This window comes from Trachypithecus francoisi, unplaced genomic scaffold (assembly GCF_009764315.1).
Source record: "Trachypithecus francoisi isolate TF-2019V2 unplaced genomic scaffold, Tfra_2.0 Contig01440, whole genome shotgun sequence".
Taxonomy (NCBI): Eukaryota; Metazoa; Chordata; class Mammalia; order Primates; family Cercopithecidae; genus Trachypithecus; species Trachypithecus francoisi.
The window spans coordinates 9,376,501-9,392,590 of record NW_022681431.1 but is presented as its reverse complement, the minus strand read 5'-3'; positions in this window follow the sequence as shown (position 1 = coordinate 9,392,590).

Genomic DNA, 16,090 nt, shown 5'->3' with positions numbered 1-16,090 from the left:
TACTTTACCTGGTCCATTGTTCTATCCCTGACACTTAACACAATGCCTGGCACGAGGTAGGTACAAATAACTGCTTCTTGGTTGGAAAAATAAACGAAGCCCACTTTGCCTTTGAGGAACACAGGTGATCTCCAGTGTGTAATGAGCTGTGGTGCTCTAGAGGACTCTCTCTCCGTAAATAGAGCCCCTACTGAGGCCAAGAATCCCACCATTTGCATTTTGGGTAGAGCACCTTCCCTCTCCTAGCAGGCTTCTTGTAAAACACAGATGCTGTGGGGTGAGGCATCACTGGAGTGAATGAGGTCTCCCGAGCCCCCAGAGGGTGAGAATGGTCTTGAGCAGGACCTGCAGTTGGGGGCTGCTTGGTGTTGCATCTCTGATGCACTCTCCGAACCTGGCAGCCAGGCTTGCAGATGGAGGCACAGACAGGGCATGGACACTTTTCCCACCTCTCTCCGTGTGCCTATGTCCTCACCTCGGCCCTCGTCCTGCCCTGGATGGGGCTGTCTGGAAGCCCCAGGGGCTGCGAAACTCTTCATCACGGAGATTTCAAGGAGCATAATGTCTGATCCAGACAGGTTCTAACAGCATTCCAGCCTGAGGCCTTATTTTCGTACTTATGGAAACTGAAGACAAGTTAATTTTTAAATCCCTCTCAGGTGTTTTACATTTTATGAGAATTTGTTTATGGTTATGCTTCAGGGAAAGGACTCAATCACCAAAGTCAAGGCTTCCTGCATCCACAGGGAAATGTTTGTTGGTTTTTTATTTTTTATTTTTTTTAATTTTTTTTTGAGACAGAGTCTCGCTCTGTCGCCCAGGCTGAAGTGCAGTGGTGCAATCTCAGCTCACTGCAAGCTCCGCCTCCCGGGTTCACACCATTCTCCTGCCTCAGCCTCCCAAGTAGCTGGGACTACAGGTGCCCGCCACCACGCCCGGCTGATTTTTTGTATTTTTAGTAGAGACGGGGTTTCACCATGTTAGCCAGGATGGTCTCGATCTCCTGACCTCATGATCCACCCGCCTCGGCTTCCCAAAGTGCTGGGATTACAGGCGTGAGCCACTGCGCCCGGCCTCCTTTGTTTATTTTTTGAGACAGACTCACTCTGTTGCCCAGAATGGAGTGAGGTGGTACGATCTTGGCTCACTGCAATCTCCGCCTCGGGTTCAAGCAATTCTCCTGCCTTAGCATCCCTGGTTAGCTGGGATTACAGGCACGCACCACTGCACCCAGATAATTTTTGTGTTTTAATAGAGATGGGGTTTTGCCATGTTGACCAGGCTGGTCTGGAACCTCTGACCTCAGGTGATCCACCCGCCTCAGCCTCCCAATGTGCTGGGATTACAGGTGTGAGCCACCATGCCCAGCCAATGGGAGATAGTTTTTGACCTTTTATGCGAATGAGGGAGAGCAAAAGGGAGGGAGATTTCTGATTCCGTTCTACCTTCCTGCAAGGGCTATTATCATTGAGCAAGGGTTTCTTCCCCTCCCTAAGGCCATCACTGCATGGCTCTGAGCAAATTCACTGGGGAATGAGTGAGGGGCCCAGGCAGCTGAGGCTGAGCTGCTCTTTTCCTGCTGGTTACCTCGCTGCCCATGCTGGAAGGAAAGCTCTGCGGACTTACTCTCTTTCCATCCTCCTCTGATCACTACTCCCCTTATGTTACCATTGACCTTGATCCCTGAGGGGTAGCTTTCCCCAGCAGGCAACTTCAGAGGAGGTACAGCGGCCAACTCTGGGCTTCAATTCCTGCTTCCACCTACAAATAATAACCATTTGGCGCATGAGTATGCACGAGGCCATACAGGGTTAGGGCTGATGGGGTGAAGAAGTGAACTGGGATGGGTCCAGTTGAAGGGGAAGGAGTGGACACACAAAGGAACAAGCAGAGACGGGGTCTAGGAAAGGAACCAGAGGTTCCATGGTGATAAGGGGTCACCTAGGAATGGCTCGAGGGAGGGCAGCTGGGACAAGATGATCCTGCTGGGTCACAGGAGGACAAAGAGAAGCCTCAAGAGGTTGCTGGAGTAGTTACTAAAGCCAGGTTCCAGCCCTGCCAACCTGCCTGCAAGATTGAGTTGTCTGGCTGGGTGTGATGGCGCACACCTGTAATCCCAGTACTTTGGGAGGCCAAGGTGGCCAGATCACCTGAGGTCAGGAGTTCGAGACCAGCCTGGCCAAGATGGTGAAACTCCTTCTCTACTAAAAATGCAAATTAGCTGGGCATGGTGGCGCATGCACATGCCTGTGATACCAGTTACTCTGGAGGCTGAGGCTGGAGAATCGCTTGAGCCCGGGAGATGGAGGTTGCAGTGAGCCAAGATCCTGCCATTGCACTTCAGCCTAAGCTACAAGAACAAAACTCCATCTCAAAAAAAAAAAAAAAAAAAAAAAATTGGTTTGTCTGAACCTGGGGATTATGGCAGAGAAGCAATGAGAAAAAATTTGGTTTTCTCAGACTGTTGGCTGAAAGAGAAGGGAACCTGGCTGGCTCTGGAGTAGGAGGTAGGCATGGAGGAGGGGTTGAGGGCTCAGAAGCACAGCCAGCCAGGGTGGACTGGACACAGAGCACTCAGTAGGCTTTCATGGGCAGGCCTGGCAAGCTGGAGATGAGCCTTGCTGAAAGTAAGGACTGGTGCCCAGAGCCAGACATTCAGGGTCTGGGGCCCTCAGGGCCACTTGAGCCGAATTGACCAGCCATGCCCGGCAAGCCTAGCCTGAACCCACAGCAGAGACTGGGCCAGCTCTCTGCAGAGCATTCGGATCTTCAGGTATTATCGGACCCTCCAGACAGCCAATCTCTGTTCTCTCGGTCCTGACTTCTGGCTTGGCTGGCCCAGCACAGGGCCCTGTTCCCCAGCAGGCAAAATAGAGCTGCCTCCTAAAAAAAAAAGTCACTTTTGACTTTTTTCTTTTCTTTTCTTTTCTTTTTTCTTTCTTTTCTTTTCTTTCTTTGAGATGGAGTCTTGCTCTGTCGCCCAGGCTGGAGTGCAGTGGCGCGATCTCGGCTCACTGCAAGCTCCGCCTCCCAGGTTGTCACCATTCTCCTGCCTCAGCCTCCTGAGTAACTGAGACTACAGGCGCCCACCACCACACCTGGCTAATTTATTGTATTTTTAGTGGAGATGGGGTTTCACCGTGTTAGCCAGGATAGTCTCGATCTCCTGACCTGGTGATCCATCCGTCTCGGCCTCCCAAAGTGCTGCGATTACAGGTATGAGCCACTGTGCCCAGCCACCTTTGACTTTTTAAGATAGAGTCTTGTTCTGTCACCCAAGGTTGGAGTGCAGTGGCGTGATCTCACCTCACTGCAACCTCCACCTCCCAGGTTCTATGCCAGATTCTCCTGCCTCAGCCTCCCAAGTAGCTGGGATTACTGGTGCCTGCCACCACACCTGGCTCATTTTTGTATTTTTAGTAGAGATGGGGTTTCACCATGTTGGCCAGGCTGGTCTTTGACTTCTTTGATGGGGAAGGCAGGTGAGGACGCAGTAGGGCAGAGGGCACTGTGCTTGGACATTGTGGCTTGTTCATCAACCCATAACATCTGTAGGTCCGTGACAATGGATACTAGACAGGGAACTAAATTAGGAGCTCTAATCCCAGCTCTGCCACTAACTGGCCATGGGCTGTCCAGCAAGTCTCTTTTCTCTCTGGGCCTTATTCTCCCATCTGCAGAATGATCCTGGCCTGGATCAGGAGATCTTCAAAATTCCCATTAATGCTATATAGTCTTTTGTTTGGGGGAAATTGTCAGGAGAGCAAGTCAGCAGGAATGACTCTGCTAAGAGGGAATGAGGAAAATATAGGTTCAAAGTCTTTACTGAAACCCTGTGGGGCTCTTTTCTAGGATTCAGCTATGTCCAGAGCAATGGTAGGGTGGGTCCAGTAGCATGAGGGAAAGAGGAGCTCCCTGGGACAGAACTTACCCTAAAACAAGGAGATAGCCCTGCAGGTTCTCTGTGCAAAGCTTATGCAGCTTGAGCAAGGAGCAAATTTAGGAGGCACCATTTATAATGAGGGCTTAGGCAAGCGTGACAAACTTAACCAAGGCAAAAGAGCAAGCTGTCAGGTAGATGAGGTGCTTTGAGGATGGTATAGTGTCTACCGGGACACAATGGACTCGTGCACTGCACGAGTCCAGGTGGCACCATTAGACCACAGTGGAGTCACCTCTGGGCATCTATCTCTAGGACTTACCTCTCAACATGCCTCTTTCACTTAGAGTTCTTAAGGCCTTTGGGCATGCACTGCACATTTTGGTATTTGTCTAGTTGAGGTTTAAACAGAGCAGGGGATGGGACAATTTCGTCACTTTGCTACAGGATGCCAAGCACTGTCAGCCTCAGGAGTTTGGGAGTTGGTGGTGCCCAGCAAACACAGAAGTGTAGAAGCAGTGATCTCAGTGGAGATGGCACCAGTGCCAGAAGACACAGAGTCAGGCCCTGGGTACAGCCACAAATACCTGGGAGGCACTTTTCATGGACTTGTTTTGTTCATTAGCAGGCACCTCCAAGTGGCTGTAAAATCCAGCTTCACTCTTCCTGGGAAGCTGGTCTTATAGCCATCTCCCAGTCCAGCTGCCTCTTCTCCTTCCTGTCCTCGCTTGGCTGTGTCTCACCTGGGCTGGGTCCCAGTTGGGCTTACCTCCTTCAGCTACCAGAAACATCTGTCTCCAAGTGCGAATCATCCCTGACATGAGCCCTGCCCTCTTCATGTAGCTTTCTTCCTTGTCTTTCCTCTCAGCCATCAGCCTGGCTGATGCTTTTGTTACTTTTTTTTTTTTTTTTTTTACAGAGTCTTGCTCTGTCACCCAGATTGGAGTGCAGTGGCACGATCTTGGCTCACTGCAACCTTTGCCTCCTGGGTTTAAATGATTCTTCTGCCTCAGCCTCCCTAGTAGCTTTGAATACAGGTGTGTGCCACCATGCCCAGATAATTTTTGTATTTTTAGTAGAGGCGGGTTTCACCATGTTGGCCAGGCTGGTCTCAAATTGTTGACCTCAAGTGATCCGCCTGCCTCTGCCTCCCAAAGTGCTGGATTACAGGCGTGAGCCACCATGCCTGTCCTCTCTTGGTTCCTTTTACAAAGGGAGTCATGGACACAGAGGTCTCCCTTACAGGAGGAAGTGAGACAGCAGCTTCTGTTTATGGAAACCACAGTTAGCTGCAGAGGCTGCTTTGTCACAGCATGTCACATTGTCCCAAATACTGGGCATGGAGACCTCCTGGGGGGTGCAGTGGTCTTGACCCCTCCTGGGGCACAGGACTTTTTAGGATCAGAACACTGCACGTTTTTCTTTGTTCCTTTCCAGAAAGGCGTGGATGTTCTTTGTGTTCTTCAGATGAGGAAACTGAGCTCACAGAAACTGGATGATTGGCTCCAGGCCACTGGGGCTCCTAAGTGGCTGAGCTGGGACTTGGCCAAGCCCTTCCCAGCATGCCAGGCTGCCTGCTGGCTATGCTGCTCAATATGGTTCCTAGGGGAGATTCCTTCCTTTGTGACATGAAGAATTCCAAGGGGCAGTGGCAAGAGAACTAACTCCAGGGACTCTTCCCTGACAGCTGTGCTACCTTAGGCAAGTCACCTCGCTGCTCTGAGCTGGGGTCTCCCATCTGTCACATAGGTTTAGAAACAGGGTGGACCACATGGGGTTGTCACGTGGCTTAAATAAGCTCCTGGGATGAGAGTGGAAGTCGTGGACCTCTATTGAATCGTAAGTCTTGATCATCCTTTGGAGTCCTACATGGCAAACAAATGTCTACATTTTCCTCAGCTCATGTCTCGGGGTCATTGGAGCTTCCACGAGGCATCAGAATGAGAACAATGAGGATAGGGCACAAGACAGGCCCACTGAGGGGACCAGATCTAGAGACCCTTAGATCCACCTGCTGTGAGCTTAGTCAGCTCCCTCTAGGGATTGCCACAAGCTGCACAAACAGCCAGAACCAAGCGCAAAGGTCCCAGGGCAGAGGGAAGCTTTGGTACCTGTGGGCAGCTGACATGGCACCTGAGGGTTGGGCCCTGGCTCCTTTAAGAGGCTGCCCCTGCCAGCCCCTGATGTGATTCAGGCAGGTGGATGGATGATGGATGGTCCGAGGAGGAGGGGATTGGAGCCGGAAGAAGAATGGGATGAAGAACTGACCAGTCGGCAAAATCTCCAGCAGATCAATGGAGACCATCTGGATGGAGAGGCTGCACTTAGGGGCCAGGCAGGGAGCGCAGGGGCGCCCTGGAGCCTGTTATATGCTGCCCTGCTCCCGACAGAAGAAAGCAGCTGGAGTCTCACCCTGACTCTAGGACAGCCCAGAAACCCTCCTTGCCGACTGTACCCCAGGCAAGGCTCTGTCTAAGACCCTGGGAGAGGTTGTGTGGTCAGAGTGGATGTGCTGGCAGTTGAAGCTGTGCCCCAGCAACACAGAGCAGGTGGGGTTGGGAGAGTGTACTCCCATTGCAATGTCTGCATGCAGTCACATCTGAATGTGCCCTGGCTTGTCATTGCTGGTGTCCATGGGCACCCCGAGGTCACTGCTGGCTTGGGCCTTCAGGGTTTCCTCCTGCCCCCAGGAGGTGAGGCTCAGAGGGGCAGCCCTGCCACAGCATCAGCTCCAGGAGGCCCAGACGTGGGAGCAGCATCTGTTCCGAATGTCCTCTCCCCCGTGGCCAGACACAGTGGCTCACACCTGTAATCGCAGCGCTTTGGGAGGCCGAGGTGGGTGGATCACTTGAGGCCAGGAGTTCGAGACCAATCTGGCTAACATGGTGAAACCTCATCTCTACTAAAAATACAAAAAATTAGCGGGGCGTGGTGGTGCGTGTCTGTAATCCAGCTACTCAGGAGACTGAGGCATGAGAATCACTTGAACCCAGGAGGTGGAGGTTGCAGTGAGCCAAGATTGCGCCACTGCACTCCAGGCTGGGTGACACAGTGAGACTCTGTCTACAAAACAAAACAAAACAAAAAAAAGACTAGGCTGGGCACGGTGGCTCATGCCTGTAATCCCAGCACTTTGGGAGGCCGAGTCGGGTGGATCACGAGATCAGGAGATCGAGAACATCCTGGCTAACGTGGTGAAACCCCGTCTCCACTAAAAATACAAAAAATCAGCTGGGCGTCATGGCGGGCGCCTGTAGTCCCAGCTACTCGGGAGGCTGAGGCAGGAGAATGGCGTGAACCTGGGAGGCGGAGCTTGCAGTGAGCCAAAGTCACACCACTGCACTCCAGCCTGGGCGACAGAGTGAGACTCCGTCTCAAAAAAAAAAAAAAAAAAAAAAGACCGGACGCGGTGGCTCACGTCTGTAATCCCAGCACTTTGGGAGGTCGAGGTGGGTGGATCACAAGGCCAGGAGATCAAAACCATCCTGGCTAACATGGTGAAACCCTGTCTCTACTAAAAATACAGAAAATCAGCTGGGTGTGGTGGCGCTCACCTGTAGTCTCAGTTACTAGGGAGGCTAAGGCAGGAGAATCACTTGAACCCTGGAGGTGGAGGTTGCAGTGAGCCGAAGTCGCACCACTGCACTCCAGCCTGGGCAATAGTGGGGCAGGATTGGCTGAGCAGGCTGGGGTCCTCCCATGGAAAAGCCCCACCACCACTTTGCACATGGAACCTTCCTAAGTAGAGGGGCAATCTGAAGAGCACCCTCTGCTTTCAGGGGTTCCCCAGGCTAGCCTCTTGATTGGCTCCCTCAGAGCAGCCTGCACCCTGGCCAGACCAGAGCTGATGAGGGCTGTACGGGTAGGAGATGGTGACCTGTGCATCTCTTCAGAATGTCCTCTCCCTTGTGGCCGGGCGTGGTGGTTCATGCCTGTAATCCCAGCACTTTGGGAGGCCAAGGTGGGTGGATCCTTTGCCTGGGGCCTTTGCCTGGGGCCCAACCACATGCTTTGCATGAACTAGATGCTCGGTAAGGATGACTTCATCCATCAACCCCTGACAGCCTTCACTCTGTAGAGTCCCCTGCTTCATCCTTAATCATTCTGCCCTTTGCTATGGGGTCTGATGCCCAGAATGTCAGTATGCTGGCTCTTCCAGGCGGGCACCTGAGGTTCCAGGCCTAGTAACGCCTCCATGAAATGCCAGGAGGCCTCTGGGAGCTGAGGACTGGGCCACCCCTGGCACTAGTGGGGAACCCCTGCTCTAGAAAACCATGCCTCCCAGTGCTCCACGTCCAGGCCCAGCAGCTCCACTTGACTGTTGGGACAAAGATAAAATAAGTCCTTATGTGGAGGGGCTAGGCTGGGGAAGGGGAGCGTGATGGAGATTTCAGTGGTCAGGACCGCGGATACGTCTTCCCCAGGAATCAGAGAGAGCTGAACTGGGCTGAGGGGTCCGCTGGTGGTTGTGTGATGTGGGGGCCTGACTCCGGCGTGCTGATCTCCTTTGAGGCACTCTGAGTAGGATGGGAGAGGGCTCCCCAAATGCCTCCCCGTATAATTCACCCATTATAGCTTTACTCTGTTGGCTCGTGAAAGATTTTACCATTTCTAAAAGCTTCCCTTGTAAAATGCAAATACCTACATAAAGTGGTCATGCCTTAAGTTCATTGTCAGCCAACAACTCAATTTTTATCATTTGAGCGGAAAATAGGTGACAGCCAGAAATTTGATCTGGATAGAAGAATCAATGTGTGTGTGTGTGTGTGTGTGTGTGCGCGCACGCGCGTGCATGTGTGTGTGTGCATGTGCGCACGCGTATGTGTGTGTGTGTTTGGGTTGAGGGCAACAGATGTAGTTTTTCATTCATTCAACTGATATTGATCAAGCAGTAATGAAACGCTAAACAGTGTTCTTGGTCCTGGGGATAGAGAGTGAAAAAAAACAAAAACCTTTGCCCTTGTGGAATTTACCTTCTTTTGAGGGAGGAGGACACTAAACAAAAAACAAATAAAATTTATGATATGTCAAATGGCAGTAAATGCTATGGAGAAAAATACAGCAGCGGGGAGGGATAGGGTTATGGCTGGGGGAGGGAGCAGACCTTCTGGTTGTGGGCTTGGCTACCGGGGAAGGACAAGCCTCTTCTTCTCTGCAAGCACCAGGACTAAGGTGCAGTAGGCGAGGTGTCCAGGACACAGAACTGAAGGGGGTCCTTGCCGGCCCTCAGAGGCTGCAGGTGCCCTGGGGTCTGCCCTCTGAGTTTGCCCACCCCCTTCCTGCACCCCACGCCCCAACAGCCAGAGAACTCTCGGAGCCCAGTGGAGCAGGCTGTGGGGGAACCAGCCCCCTGGCAGACCACCAGCTGGAGATGTTCCCTGGGCTGTCAGAAGGACGGAGCGAGTGGAGTTGGCAAGCTCTGGACCAGCCCAGATTATGGGGGAATGAGGTGCTGGCTCCCAGGCATGGCTTATTACTCAGCCCTGTTCTGGGCAATTGCTCTTTTGTTTCATATCAAGATGGGGAGGGAGTGGAGCAGTACAGCCTTGTGGTGGGGCTTGGGTCACTCTGTAGCAGAAAGTGGAGGCTTGGGATGGTGTTGTGGAGGTTGCAGAGGGCATTTAGAGTGGGAAGTGTACAGGCTAGGTGGGTAAGGGTGTGTTTCAGAAGGTGCCTGGCCTCTTTCCCTTCCTGATTCCACTATTAAGGGTCTTCTTTGGGGAAGGGCAAGCATCTTCTCCAGGGAAGGGGATAGAGAAGAAAATAAAGGCATATCCCTGCCTCGAGGAATCTAGTGGGGAGGTGGACAGGTATTCAAGGTGTGGTGTGTTAGGTGCTGAGGGGCTCAGAGACACAGTGCTGGGGTGTGGGGGCCCAGAGGAAGGAGGCCTGACTCTGCCAGGGCACTCAGGAAGGCTTCCCAGGGGTGGTGACAAAGGAGTATCCCTCATGAGAACCCGCAGGGTCAAGGGACTGGGGCGCTAGACAAGGGAAGGGAAGGGCTGGAAGGATCTCAGTGATGATCTGCCCCAATCTCTTTCTTGACTGATAGCAAAACAGGACTAGAGTAGGAAAGAGAATTTTTCCAGATCCCACAGCTGCAGAGGGAGGACCAGAAACCTGGTCCCCAGGACTCTCAGTCCAGAGTCTTACCCTGTGGTTCTAGTAAGAGTTAACAGTAACAATCGCTTACTGAGCATTTGATTGTGTCAGACATTTACTGTTCTAAATGCATCCTATGTGTTAACTGTTAATTTTCACAAAAACTCCTTGAGGTAGGGATAGTGGCTATTACGTCCCCATTTTCCAGATGGGGAGCCTGAGACATGGCGCTTTGGCAACTTATTGAAGGTCACAGAGCTTATATGTGGGCAGCAGGGATTGCTCTAGAGTCAGTGCTCTCACCCTTGGAGGTGACGTGGACTGCTGGGGTCAACTGATTTCCTGGTTAAGGTAGGATGTGGCCCAGTGGCCCCTGTCTGAGCAGGGTTCTGGCCTGTGTGAGCTCTTCTCACTCCCAGAACCCTTCATGCTCCCTGATAGTCCTGTCAATTCTCCAGTGCCTCTGTTGCTTATGACTTTTTTTTTTTTTCGAGATTGAGTTTCACTCTTGTTACCCAGTCTGGAGTACAATGGCATGATCTCGGCTCACTGCAACCTCTGCCTCCCAGGTTCAAGCAATTCTCCTGTCTCAGCCTCCCGAGTAGCTGGGATTACAGGCATGCGCCACCATGCCTGGCTAATTTTGTATTTTTAGTAGAGATGGGGTTTCTCCGTGTTGATCAGGCTGGTCTCGAACTCCTGACCTCAGGTGCTCCTCCTGCCTCGGCCTCCCAAAGTGCTGGGATTACAGGCGTGAGCCGCTGAGGCCTACCGCTTATGACTTTTTGTAGATCCTCAGGCAGCGATGTGGTGGCAGCTAAACACTGGTGAACAACTGGCTCTGGGTGTGGGAGATGGGGATGCTATCACATGTAGCATTTGCTAATTTCCATGGTGTAAATATTCCCACCATGGCCTGTTTCAAGCTATCAATGGGATGTCAATTGGCTTACAAAACTCCTAAAAGATCTTGCAATCGGCTCTCAGTACAGGCAGACTCCAGCATACCACTGTGGCAGCCTCCCCACTTTGCATTACTGCTTGAAGACCCCTAATCCCTTCCCCTGCTGCCTCACTCACCGCCTCTGATTAGACTGCGTTCACATAAACGGGTATGATTTGAACATTCTCATCTTGGGAGGTCTGAAAATGGTTTTAGTTCCTCTGCTCAAAAAGAAATAACAATAAAAGATTCATGGAGTGCTTCCCACTATAATCATTTCCTGGAAGGGACTTTGGTGATTTAGTTCAAATCTTGGCTTTACAGATATGGAAAGTCCGCCCGAGAGTCAAGGGACTTGACCAGAGGCACACAGCCAGTAACTCACAGAGCCACAGCAAGAAACCAGGGCTCGGGACCCGTGGTCCCCTGGCTCACTCTTCTGCCACATCTTAGTGCCATTCTAGGTTCATGGGGAAGATTTGAAGGCAGGTAAGAAATGCACCACTCAATCGGGAATATCCTAAACATAAAACAATCAGAAAAAAATGCAAGATGATATTTTCGCCCTGCCACACAAGCCTAGGCTTTGAGCCAGTATCTTAAATGCTTCAAGTCTTAGCTCTATCATTTTAAAATGCAGATATTATTAATACTTACCTCACATTTCTCACAGGGGGATTGCGAAGATAAAGGAGATAAATGGCCAGCAAAGTACATTTAGGGTGAGGAAATACAAATAGCTCCTAAATGTGTAGAAGCATGCTGAACCTCATTCAAAATAAGAGAAATGGAAATTAAAATTACACCAATAAACAAGTTTTTCACCTATCAGATTGGCAAAAGTCCAGAAAGTTGGTAACACAGTTATAGTGGAGTTGTAAGGAAATAGAGAGTCTCCTATCTCTCATGGGAAGATAAATGTGTATAACCTCTAGGGAGGGTAGTTTGGCAATATCTCTCCACGGTTTAAATGCACATATCTTCTGACCTAGCAGTTCCATTTCTGGGAAATTGTCCTATAAATACATCTGCATAAGTGCAAAGGATTCGTTTATGGCTACTTGTTACAGAATGTTTATGATGGGAAAATATTGAGAAGAATGTAAATGCTTGGTAAGAGGGGTCTCTTTAAGATATTTTGTTTTCCCACACAATGGAGTATTATGCAGCTATAAAAAGGAAGGAGACAGAAAGCTTTGTACTTGTGTATAAGACATATCATCAAATGAAGAAAAGCAAGGCACAGAATAGTGTGTATAGATAGCATGCTACATTTTGTTTTTAAAAAGCAGAGAGGCTGGGTATAGTGGCTCACACCTATAATCCCAGCACTTTGGGAGGCTAAGGAGGCAAGATTGTTTAAGCCCAGAAATTAGAGACCAACCTGGGCAATGTAGTGGGATTCCATCTCCAAAAAATAAATGAATAAATAAATAAAATAAAATAAAATGAAAAGAGGGGAAATAGAAATATTTACTTATGCATACAGAATGAAATTCTAGAAGGATCTCTGAGGAAGTAAAACCAGTGGTTACCTGTGCGGGTTGAGGCTGGGGTTGGGAAGGGTAGGAGATGAGACTCTTCACTGTTGCCTTTTAATACAGATTTCTAAATTTTGAGTCTTGTCAGTGTATTAACAATTCAAAAATGTAAACTAAATATTCCTTTGTAAACTGCAAAGCACTGTGCAGATGCTAGTTACCTGAACTATTACTAATACAAAAATGAGCTAAATTGCATGGCTAGGATTACAGTCTGTAGGAGGCCGAGAGGAGAATGCCTGGGGGTTCTGCAGGGGCAGAAGTTAGAGTGGGGGTCTCAAAGGAAAAGTGGTCCTTGGTGTTTTACTAGAAAGTGATGGTCAGAATGCAGTGGTGGGTCAGGTGTTGGTGGCCATGACTGCTTCTCCTGCCCAGCTCGATCACTGTGATGGCTGTCTGTCACAGCTGAACTGTCTCACACATGACATGCAGCTTGTTTGGGTGATGGTGCTGAGACTCCACAGTTTGCCCAGGAATGCTGCCTCCAAAGCTCTGGCAGCTGTGCTGAGCTGCAGAAGGGCTGTTACCACTGAGTCTTCTGTTGGGCATGAGTGTGTGTGGCTGCTCCACTCGGATTAACCCATCTGATCCTCTCACAGTGCGTGCAGACAGAAGCTGTGATGATCTCCATTTCACAGATGATAAAACTGAGGCACAGAAGAGTCAAACACTTGACCCAAAGTTCAGCAGTTGGTGGTGACTCTAGGCAGCCTGGCTGGGGAGTGATCCTCTCAACCAGCACACACTACCACCTCCCCCACATGCTTTCCCTTTCTCCCATCGTGCCTGGATTAGGGTACCACCGGGGATCCAAAGGGAGCCTCCTGACTTGCTGTCATGTGGAAAGCAAGCATCACTAGTCAGGAGGGACCCCTTTGTCTCTGCAGGGTCTCACGTAGGGCAGGCAGAGTGCAGGGCACATCTGTGACTGCTCAGCCCATTGGGCTCTCCGCCTTTGGGACACAAATCCTGCTGCTTCACCTCTTCTCTCTGAAGGGCATTAGAGCACCACCTTCACCCCACCCCTGGGCCTCCTGACATCCCAGAGGCATATCTTAGCAGACAGAGGCCTCTTGTCAATTAGAGCAAGGCAAGGGCTGTGCTATCTGCAGAGGGATCGGGAGAGGCGGGGGTGCTGGCAAAGTGAGAGCATCATGTCTCCAATTAAAGTTCTGAGGATTCATCTTCTAACTCAGCCCCCCTCAGAAATTGACATTTATTAGGTTGTCAAAGCTGATTTTTCTTCTTGGCCCGTTCCTGTCGCCAACTGTGTGTGTGTGTGTGTGTGTGTGTGTATGTGTGTGTACATGGACATGAATGTAAATAAATACCTATATTTTGCTTTTCAAAAATTAAAAATGCAGTATTTATCCCTATCAGAGACCTGACTTCCTGATTCCTGATGGAATGGAAGGCCACCCAGAGGGCCAGGGCAGGCCTCGTGGGGCCTGAGGGGTTCTGAGACAGAGGTAGGCCTACCATCTGGAGGTGAAGCCGGCCTCATGCAGAGGCAGCAGTTGCCGGTTGCTGACTATGTGATTTTACAAGTGCCTCACCCCACCACCCTAAAAAATCTGTCTTCCCCACACGCCCCTAAACCTGGAATTTCACTTTTGGGGGCTCATTCCTCTGAATTTATTCATCTTTTTCCTAAAGTCTTTTTAAAAGTGAAATGTGAGTCCCTAAGAGGGGAACACATTAAATTGCTAACATCCCAGACAGAAGCATAGAATTCTGAGCAAAAAGAGACCCAGTAGTCTTATCTTCTCTTGTAGAGAGGAAACCAAAATCTAGACAGACTAAGGGATTTGCCCAAAGTCACTCATCACATTAGTGACAATGATGGTGCTGTCACTGAGTTCTCTAACTCCAAGCTCAGTGGAGTCTAGTTTATCAGATTTGTTTTCCTTTTCCTTTCCTGTCTCTCTCTTTTTCCCTTTCTCCCTTTCCTTCTCCTTCTTTCTTTCCTTCCTTCCCTCCCTCCCCCTTTCCTCCTTCCCTCCCTTCTTTCTTCCTTTCTTTTCATTTCTTTCTTTCTTCTTTCTTTCTTTCTCTTTTTCTTTCTTTTTCTTTCTTTTTTCTTTCTTCTTTTCTTTCTTTCTTTCCCTTTCTCTTTTCTTTTCTTCTTTCTTTTTCTTTCTTTCTTTGTTTTCTTTCTTCTTTTCTTTCTTTCTTTCTTTCCCTTTCTCCTTCCTTCCTTCCTTCCTTCCTTTCTTTCTTTCTTTCTTTCTTTCTTTCTTTCTTTCTTTCTTTCTTTCTTCCTTTCTTTTCTTTGCTTCTTTCTCTCTCTCTTTCTCTCTCTCTTTCATTTCACCCTGTTGTCCAGGCTGGAGTGTGGTGGTGCAATCATAGTTCACTGCAGTCTCGGAACTCCCTGGCTCCACAATCCTCCACCTACCTCAGCCTCCTGAGCAGCTGGAACTTACAGGTATGTGCCACCATGTCTGACTAATTCTAAAATTTTTGGTAAAGAGAGGTCTTCTTGTGCTTCCTGGGCTGGTCTTGAACTCCTGGGCTAAAGTGATCCTCCAGTCTTAGCCTCTTAAAGCACTGAGATTACAGGTGTGAGCTACTGCGCCTGGCCAGATCAGTTTTGTTCGGAGACAAGAAGAAGCCTGGCTGGATGCAGGTCCTGGGCTCACAGGTGAGGGAAGGCAAATGAGAAGAGGAGAAGACAGGAAAAAGGTAAGACCAATGTGCAAATAATTTTGCCCACTTCGTACTTTTTCTGATCATTGTATATGTTGTCATTTTCACTTTAATCTTTTGCATTTATGATTTGGGACATGAAAGTAAGAGACACAGTGGCTATCTGGTCTTAGCTTTCCTTAAGATGGCATATGACAAACTTTAGTTACCTTCCCCGCATTCACTATTTTTGCCATATTTTCTCGCCAGTTCTATTAATGTGACATAGCATTTTTCTTTCTTTTTTTTTTTTTTGAGACGGAGTCTCACTCTGTCGCCCAGGCTGGAGTGCAGTGGCCGGATCTCGGCTCACTGCAAGCTCCGCCTCCCAGGTTTACGCCATTCTCCTGTCTCAGCCTCCCGAGTAGCTGGGACTACAGGCGCCCACCACCACACCTGGCTAATTTATTGTATTTTTAGTGGAGATGGGGTTTCACCGTGTTAGCCAGGATAGTCTCGATCTCCTGACCTCGTGATCCGCCCATCTCGGCGTCCCAAAGTGCTGGGATTACAGGCTTGAGCCACCGCGCCCGGCCCGTGACATAGTATTTTTCATTAAATTAACTCATTTTAAAATTTGGTTTATTTCTTTGAAAAGGAAATTTTGGGCCGGGCGCGGTGGCTCAAGCCTGTAATCCCAGCACTTTGGGAGGCCGAGACGGACGGATCACGAGGTCAGGAGATCGAGACCATCCTGGCTAACACGGTGAAACCCCGTCTCTACTAAAAAATACAAAAAAACTAGCCGGGCGAGGTGGCGGGCGCCTGTAGTCCCAGCTACTGGGGAGGCTGAGGCAGGAGAATGGTGTAAACCCGGGAGGCGGAGCTTGCAGTGAGCCAAGATCCGGCCACTGCACTCCAGCCTGGGTGACAGAGCGAGACTCCGTCTCAAAAAAAAAAAAAGAAAAGGAAATTTTGTTTTACTGTTGTGCAAGG